This window comes from Tenrec ecaudatus, chromosome 6, assembly GCF_050624435.1.
Source record: "Tenrec ecaudatus isolate mTenEca1 chromosome 6, mTenEca1.hap1, whole genome shotgun sequence".
Classification (NCBI taxonomy): domain Eukaryota; kingdom Metazoa; phylum Chordata; class Mammalia; order Afrosoricida; family Tenrecidae; genus Tenrec; species Tenrec ecaudatus.
The window spans coordinates 127,436,394-127,445,729 of NC_134535.1; the positions used below are offsets into that span (position 1 = coordinate 127,436,394).

Here is a 9,336-nt window from a genome sequence, read left to right on the forward strand (position 1 = left end):
AGTTTTAAAGATGATCTCAGGGCAGTAGTTTCAGGGTTTATCCAGCTTCCATAGCTCCTGACAGTCCAGAGTCCATGAGAATGTGAAGTTCCGTTCTGCATCCGCTTCCTCCCCCGCTCCCTTTGATAAAGCTCCTTCTCTGGAATCTTGGATCAAAATGTTCAGTAATGGGAGCTGGATGCCTCCCCGTTCTGGTCTCGAGGCAGTTGTGCACGGAGTCCATAGTTACTCACCTTCTCTCCCTGGTCTTGACCTTCCTCCTCCTGCAGCGCCAGGTGATTAGAGGTCCATGGTCTTGCCTTGGGCGGCCACTGCAAGCTTTGAAGACCCCAGGCACTACATCATGGACAGCAGCATTCAACATGTTCTTAGACCAAGAAATTAGATGTTCCATTAAAATGAAATATTTTAAAAAGCTGAAAATTGAAAAGGAAAACAAAAAAGAACCTAACTGGGCATCCATTTAGTGTGGCTTGTACTGTCCTTCTGTTCAGGGGGGTGGACAACGCTCCGCCCCGATCCTCCCCCAAGGATTCTCCTGGCTAGCTGCCGGCTTCCCCAGGTGTCTGACAGCGAGGAGAGTTTAAGTAGGGATTAAGTATAAATTAATGGTAAGGATATAGTGTTCATTTTATTAGATGTGAAGATAGCCTTGTGGTTGTTTTCTGAAGCATCTTTATCTTTTAGAGATACTGAAGTTTTTAATGGGCAGGAAGGACTGATGTTTGCAAGTCACCCTAGTATTTTCACCCCCCAAAATAAGGGAGATACTGGAGAATGGAGATGAGGAGGGACTTGTTAACACTGGCTGATAGGTGTGTGCCATCCCTTATACTAGTCTGCCTTCCTTGTGTGTACTGTGGCACATTTGCATATTGAAAAAATGCCTCCAACTTTGTCTCTTGCCAGCCTAGCACTTCCTCCCTACAATAACAATGCCTTTTTTTTAGGAAAAGAGAAGTGTCTTTATTTATAGATATATGAAAGTATATACAGATCATCTTTAAAGTCTGAAAAATAAACTTTATTATCCAAGGAGAAAATTGAAAATATTTCAAATTAAAAGGCCAATATATTAAAATCAATTGTATTTTTTAATAAAAGATTTTATTCAAAGATCATTTTATTGGGGGTGACTATTTTTTAAATATATTTCTTTACACAAATGCAAATGTAAATAGGAGGGTAAGTAAAAAAGGAAACGTTGCTGCAAAATCATAGAAACCTTTATTAAACAGAAATATCAAGCTGCAAAAACTATCATGTCATCTGAGTCTCTATATTTCTGAAGGTGATATTGTATCCCTCTAACCTCTCCCGGAAGGGTCCTGTGCTCTTTCAGTCACACCGTGTTGAGACGTTAGTTTTGGCCTCCTTGAGGGACTCAAAGAATATTCCTTTAAAGTGTTCTTTAACTACCCCCCACAGTCGGGTTATAAGGAAGGGATGATTCAACCAAGGTGCAGGATAGCACCGATGAACCACACAGCATCCCTCTAGTTCCTGAATGCTTCCTCCCCCCACTACCATGACCCAGTTCTACCTTGCAGATCTGGCTAGACCAGAGAACACACACTGGTACAGATAAGAGCTCTAGACACAGGACAGACAAAGCCCTCAGGAACAGTAGTGGGAGTAGCGATATCACGAGAGTAGAGGGAGGGAGAAGGGTGAGAAAGGGGAAGCCCATCGCAAGGTTGGTTATATAGCCCCCCCCCACCCCCAAAGCTTAAACACTAGCGCTGAGGTGCTTCCTCCACCACTGGTTCCACAAGATTGTCCACCCAAAGGGGACGAATAACAGAAATGTGGGTGAAGGGAGACAACGGACAGCGTAAGATATGAAATAATAATAATATACAATTGATCAAGGATTCCTGAGGGCGGGAGGGTGGGAAGGCAGGGGACACAAGAGGAGCTGATACCAAGGGCTCCAGGAGAGAGTGTTTGGGAAATGGTGATGGCAGCATATGTGCAAACATGCTGGATACAGTCGATGTATGGAATGTTATAAGAGCTGCTAATAGCCGCCAATAAAATGACTTTTAAAATGTTCTTTAAGTTTTGGGGAACAGACAGTCGTCTGATGGGGCAAGACCAGGGCTGTGGGGTAGATGTGGTATGGTTTCCCAGGGAAATTCTCTCGGGCAGCACTTCCTACCCCCGAAGGAGGAGCAAGCACGTTGTTGTGATGGAAACAAACAAACAAATTCTCATGAAAGATGTTGAACAAGCAAGCTAGGAGGCGGAGGTGGGGGGAGAGAGATGCTGTGCTTCATGGAGCTCGCCCAGGAGCAGAAGTCCAAAGGAGACACGGACCTTCCCCAGGGCTGACACAGAGAAAGCCTTCCCTCAGAGCCAGGGTCCTGAATGCAGACATCTAGCCTCCATAAGTGATGAGAAAATCAAAGTATGTTTGTTGAATCCACCGGTTTGTGGTATTTCTCTCAGCAGAGCTGAGGACCAGGATCCAAGGACTGCAGGTGACTTCCAGGATCTGGAAAGGGCCAAGGAGCAGTCTTCCCTAGAGATGCCGGGGAGCACAGCCCTGTGACATGAGCTCTGTGGCAGATCCATAATCTCCTGTCAACTAGATTGAAGGGGTGGAGCCTGTCAATCAGGTCATAGCCAATGGTGCCTCTGTGAGGGCATGGCTTTCTCCCGAGGACTCTAGAAACTCCTGTCTTTCTCCCTGGAGGTGGGACATACATACTTGCTGCTTTGTCTTCTTGTTGACAAGCCACATGGAGCTATGCTGATGGAGCCAGAGCCATAGAGCTGGAGAAGTCAAGTGGAGACCCATGCCAGTGCTGAGATGCTTCCACCGTCACTGGATCCACAAGACTTTCCACCCATAGGCCTGGGATCTTCCTGCATTTAGCATGAGTTGCATGAGTCTGAAGAGCAATTTAAAGACTAGTATTGAACATATGGACTAATATCAGACTCATGGACTTGATCTAGACTGAACTGGGATGTTTCCTTACTATACAATTACTCTTTGATATAAAGCACTGTCTTATACATATTTGAGCATCTCTGGGTTTGTTTCTCTAGTCTTCTCGGACTAACACAAGCCCTGTGTCAGACTTTGGCCTCCTGACCTGAAGGGTAATGCATTTGCGTGGTTGAGGCCACTCACTCTGTGACCCCAGCAATGGGAAATGAGCACTTTGTGTTTCGAACGTGTTGCCAGGTCAGGGCCGGGAGCAGAAGCAGCATGAATTCCTCACGATAGTACATGCAGTCTGGCATCTGACGGATCTGAGTGCGAGTCCAGGATCCGTCACCGTCTTGCTGTGTGATTTTGGGCAAGGTACTTCGCTTTACTTCTCTGAAGTGAAGAGAGACCAATAGTAGCACCCGTCCCCTAAGGCTGCTTGCTACCAGGATTCAATCACAGAATGCTTATGAAATACGTGGAGCAGTGTCAATGCTCAGAAAGGATGGCTGTCAATACTATTATTGATGATACGTTATGATTCTTAGCATTCTCACCCTCCACCCTCCAGGTCTCATCTTCCTCTCCCCAGACTCCTCAAAGATCCAAGAGATGCCACATAAATCAACCTTTGGTTTCTACCACAAAGAGCCTCCCTCGGCTCGAGGGTTTGTTTTCCTGGGTGGGGGGCCCATTTCCCAAGAGGTGGTCCATGTTTGGCATCATGGACCCTGCTGAAGCCATCTCCAGGCAGGGTCCCCAGGATTGCATGTCACTTGGGTGACTGAATGATCAGCCAGTTTCAGGTGAGTGGCTCCTCTTTCTTGGTGTTTCCGCTGAGCCATGGTCTGGGGTTGCCAACCCAAAGCACAACATACAGGCCAGTGAAGCAATGTTATCCTCACCTAGAGGAGAGACGGAACAAAGTCTGCCTCCCTTGTTGTGCCAGCAAGTCCATTCCCACCGCCAATGCTGAGCTGGCGCTCTGCCTGCTCATCTCGTGTACTGCAGGTGAGGGACCGCGTGCCCACTGGGAAAAGCTCTAGGAACGAAGTTGCCCAGGCACCACATACACACATGTACATGACAGAGAGAGAAGGTGTATCACGGTAGTGGGGAGCTTTCCATAGAAGGAGAAAAAACGAGGGAAGAGAAAGATGCTGTGTTTATAGACTCCATGAACAGGACCTGAGACTTTCAATTTAGGCCAGTGGTTCTCAACCTTCCTCATACTGTGACACTTTAATACAGTTCCTCATGTGGTAGTGACCACCCGCTCCTAAACTATAAAATTATTTCCATTGCTACTCCATCACTGTCATTTTGCTACTGTTATGAATCGGGTGACCCCTGTAAAAGGGTCGTTTGACACCTACAGGGGTCGTGACCCACAGGTTGAGAACCGCTGGATTAGGCTTTCCAGGAGGTGGGGAAAGCTGCGTGCTAGACTGCTTTCCCGTTTCCCCCACATTTTCCAAAGCTGACTTTTCTTCCTTCCCCGACGAAGGGCACCCTGAGGCCATGGTTGACAGAGACTTTCAGAGTGGTGAGAACCTCTCAACGTCTCCAGCAATTGCTAATCCACTTCCACTTGAGCTCACCGCCTCCTGAGGCAAGCCCATGCTGCCCCCACACCCCTCGTGGTTAGTCCTCACTTGCAGCCTGTAAGCCCCATCCTTGACCTTGATCTCTAGGGTCACCCGGGTGAGTTGCCCTAGTCTTTACCAATGAAACTCTCAATCCTTTTGGAAGGGCATGGGGAGGTAGAAGAGACACGGGAGGTGGAGATCTGGCTCCAGGCCCAGCTCTGCCACGTACGTGCTGTTGGCCTTGGCCGAAGTGATGGTTTTGGGGACCCCGGTTTCAAGTGTGAAAAAGACACAGCAACCTCTCCCTTTTTCGGATCATCGTGAGGCTTCGTGGAAAGCTCCCTGCAGCCAGACAAGAGTGGACGTCGGTGAGTGCTCAGGCCGCACCTTTTGGCTCCTTCACAGCTCCTTGGGGAGGACGTTTGGAGGTGTTCCAATCCGCCTCCTCTCTGTTGTTCTGGGAATGCAGAGTACAGACTCCGGCTTCCTCTGTAACCGCGCCCACCCACCCCACCCCACCCCCGCTACCCCCCAGGCACTGATGTCTTCTTCCCCAGAAATACTCCCTTAGTCCTAGCTCTGACCTCCGCTCACCACACTGCACCCTTCTTGGCATGGATACGTCCAGGCCTGGTCTCGCAAACGTTTAGGACCGCAGGCATGCACTTGGTTCGCCATGTTGGCACAATCATTGCCCACATCTGGCACCTTCTCGCCCCCCACCCCCCAGGCCACCCTTGTTCGCTTCGGTGGCTTCCTGGTCAGCTTGCTGCTCCGATCACCTTCTGCACCCCCTTCTCAGCTCCTCCATCTCCTTTCCTCACCATCTGTCTCTCCTCCCAGCGGTGAGGATGAGCGGCAGCCAAACCGACCTGGTGGTGACGTAGGGACATGGGAGGAGGGGGGATATTATTTGCTTCTAGAGCTGGCTGCAGGTGGGTGGGGGGCATGATTATTCACCTCTTGTCCCCGCCATGTCTGCCTTCTGGAGGGGTTGCTTGTGGCTGGATCAGCAGAGTGGCTCACCCAGAGCGGACTGCACTTTCCACTGAAACTAAACGAAACTCAACTCAACTAAACTAAACAAACGAATAAACAAGAAGCCCTTTTGGGGATTAGTATGGATGCAGAATGCCATGTCCCTAGACCCAGTAATTGACAACCGAGTCCTGATTCTCTTGGGACACTGATTTCTGAGATCCAGGAATTGGGTGACCATTCAGGTCATCCACCTTAGGTGTCCTTCTGAATCTTGAAGGAATGAGTTCCCTGGAACCCCCTTCAGGTTCAACAAGGGCTTTTCAGGTCAACCACCTCCTGGCGAGCATTTTGCCTTAGGTGTTGGCTTTCTTTGGAAAATTAATCTCCTATGCAGCTAGCTGGTAGAAGTAGGACTCCAGGGTCCGACTGGAGGCATGTCCTTGGTGAGTGTCTGTGTAACCTGCCCCATCCTGGGATGCTCTGATGAAATAAAAATAGCAATGGCCTATATAGCCCACTTTCATTGGCCACTCTTAGAAAGTTCCCCCCACAGGTTTGGACGACACTGCCTGATTTGAGTTTTCCATCCACAATAACTATCTTTTGTTATACTACTTTCCCCCACATTTTATACTTTTAATCATTTAGCACATAAAACTGTACTAAACATATTTCTTCAAGAACTTTTTGTGAAATTCAGATCACAGTGTATCATTTGCAAGTCTTGGATCTTTCTCTGGATCATCTACATCTTTTGCACAGTCTGGCCGATAACATCGTCATCCACCTCCTGTTAACGTTGAACTTGGCCTGAGGCTGGGCTGGGCCAGTGAGATGAAGAGTGTCCACGCAGAGTATTTTCCATACAGAGATCTCCTTCTTCAGTCCTTTGTTCTTGTTCCTCGTTGGCCTGCTCTTCAGCTTTCTTTTCCCCGAGTTTTTGTTTTGTTTTCCTAGTTCTGCAAGAGGAGCCGTAGTGTCATCCCCACTCCCCTCTTCAATATCCTCCCCTCCGTCTGTCTCAAGGTTGGTGTCAGGAATCTGGTCCAGCTGGGGCTTCTTTGACACTGAAGAAGTTGTATGGTCTCGGGTTGGATGATCTCTACCCTTTTCTCTTGCAGCAGCTCTCTCTTATCCATTTCTCTTCAGAAATTACATTGGGAACTTCTTCAGGGGCATCCGGAATGGTTTGTCTGTCTTTTATCCTTGTGTGAGAGGACAGGTCTCTGCTTGAATCTGACTTTGAGAGCTGGCCCAAAGCATCTTCTTTTCTTCTTTCACTATTTGCAGCTTCAAACGTTGGCCTGGCTGCAGTTGTCTTTTATATGTTTGACTGAGGTCCCATGTAGCTCAACCTCCGGAGATCAGTACTTGTATTTTATTGACTATGTTAAAAACATTCGATTGTGTGGATCATAAAAAAATATACCTGGAGTTCTAGACCAGTTAATCATGCTCATGCGGAACCTGTACATGGATCAAGACATAGATGTTCGAACAGAACAAGAGAATCGTTCATGGTTTAAAACCAGGAAAGATGTGCATCAGTACTGTATCCTTTCAGCATGCATATTGAAGGGCAACTCAAGGAGATAAAGAAAAATATTATAATGAAATTCACAAAGACCTAGAGTTAAAAAAAAACAACCCCAAAGGAAGAACACATTCAGCATATCTTAAACTGAAAAAACTTAAGAAAAAAAATCAAGCCTCGGATTGCCATATCGAAAGATTCTATGGGCAAAATATTGAATGATGCAGAAAGTAGCAAAAGAAAATGGAAAGAATATACCGTCACTGTACCAAAAAGAATGATTGGACATTCAACCATTTCAAGAGATAGGATATGACCAAGAACTAAGGGTACTAACGGAAGAAGTCCAAGCTGCATTGAAATCATTAGTCAAAACCAAGGCTCCAGGAATGCTGGAATACCAGTTGAAATGTTCCACAAGCTGATAAACAAGCTGGAAGCACTCCCTCATCTACACCAAGAAATCGGGAAGACAGCTACTAGGCCAGCTGACTGGAAGAGATTCCTATTTGTACCAATTCCAAAGAAAGGTGACTCAGCAGAATGTGCAAATTATAGAACAATATCATTGATATCACATGCAAATAAAATGTTGCTGAAGATCATCCAACAAGCGTGGTAGCAATACAGAGAGCTGACAGAGGTTCAGGCCACACTTAGAAGAGGATATGGAACTAGGGATATCATTGCTGATGTCAGATTGAACTTGGAAAGAATACCAGCAAGATGTCTACCTGTGTTTTATTGACGATGCAAAGGTGTTTATGGACTCTGTGGATCATAACAAATTATGCATGGGCTGGAAAATAATGAGAATCCCAGAACACGACATTGTGCTCACGCAGAATGTGTACATGGATCAAGAGGCAGTTGTGCAAACAAAGGGAATAGTGTGTGGTTTAGAATTAGGAAACGGCCACCAGGGCTGTATCCTCTCACCATACTTACTCAATCTGACTGCTGAGTAAATCATCAGCGAAGCTAGGCTCTACAAAGAAGAAGGAAGCATTAGGGTTGGAGAACAGATTATTAATAGCCTTTCACATGACTTTCCATATGAAGATGACACAATTTTGCTTGCTGAAAGTGAGGAGGACTTGAAGTACTTGCTGATGAAGATCAAAGATTTCAGTCTTCAATACGGATTATAACTTCATGTAAGAAAGCCAGACTCCTCACAACTGGACCAATAGGTAACATCATGATAAATAGAGAAAAGATTGAATTTATCAAAGACTTCCTCTTGCTTACAACCATAATCCATGCTCATGGAAGCAGCAGTCAAGAGATCAAGTGATGCACTGCAGCGCACCTCCCTCAGGACCTCTGCTGCACAAGCCCTCTTACAATGTTGAAAAGCAAGGGTATTATTTTGCGGACTAAGGTGCACCTTACCCAAACCATAGTATTTTCTTTCTTTTTTTTAAAGCATTTTATTAGGGGCTCATACAACTCTTACCACAATCCATACATATACATTCATCAATTGTATAAAGCACAGCTGTACATTCTTTGCCCTAATCATTTCAAAGCATTTGCTCTCCACTTAAGCCCTTTGCATCAGGTCCTCTTTTTTCCCCCTCCCTCCCCACTCCCCACTCCCTCAAGAGCCCTTGATAATTTATAGATTATTATTTTGTTATATCTTGCCCTATCCGGCCTCTCCCTTCACCCCCTTTTCTGTTGTCCATCCCCCAGGGAGGAAGTCACATGTAGATCCTTGTAACAAACCATAGTATTTTCAATCGCCTCATTTACATGTAAGACTTGAACATTGAATAAGGAAGATCAAAGAAGAATCAATGCACTTGAATTATGGAGCTGGTGAGGAATACTGAAAGCAGCACGGACTGCGAAAAGAAAGAGCAAATCTGTCTTGGAAGAAGCAGAGCTAGAATATTCCTTAGAGGCAGGGAGACCAAGACGGAGCCTCACATACTTTGGGCATATTACTAGGATAGACCAGTCCTTGCAAAAGGGCATCATGCTTGCTAGCGAGGTAGTGAAAGGGAGGAAGATCCTGGACAAGGTAGTGTCGTGGACACAGTGGCTGCAATGTTGGGTTCGACTCTACCAACAATTGTAAGCACGGTGCCTGCCAGGCAGTGCTTGGTTCTGTTGTGGTTGTGTTTGTTATGAGTCAGAAATGACTCAATGCCCCTAACAGCAACAAGTGCACGAATTCAAGTGTTTCTTTAAGCATTTACGTTTTTGACAACACGTTCCCCTCTGCCTGGTGGAGTATGCTTATCTCTTTGGAGGCTGCTTGGTTCCAAGAGTGTTTAAGCAGA

At 46.3% G+C, this 9,336-nt stretch overlaps 1 pseudogene; it reads right to left on the reverse strand.

Moving 5' to 3' along the window:
• Nucleotides 1-6,173: 6,173 nt before the first annotated feature.
• Nucleotides 6,174-8,993, reverse strand: LOC142451673 (spliceosome-associated protein CWC15 homolog pseudogene; annotated as a pseudogene).
• Nucleotides 8,994-9,336: the final 343 nt, after the last annotated feature.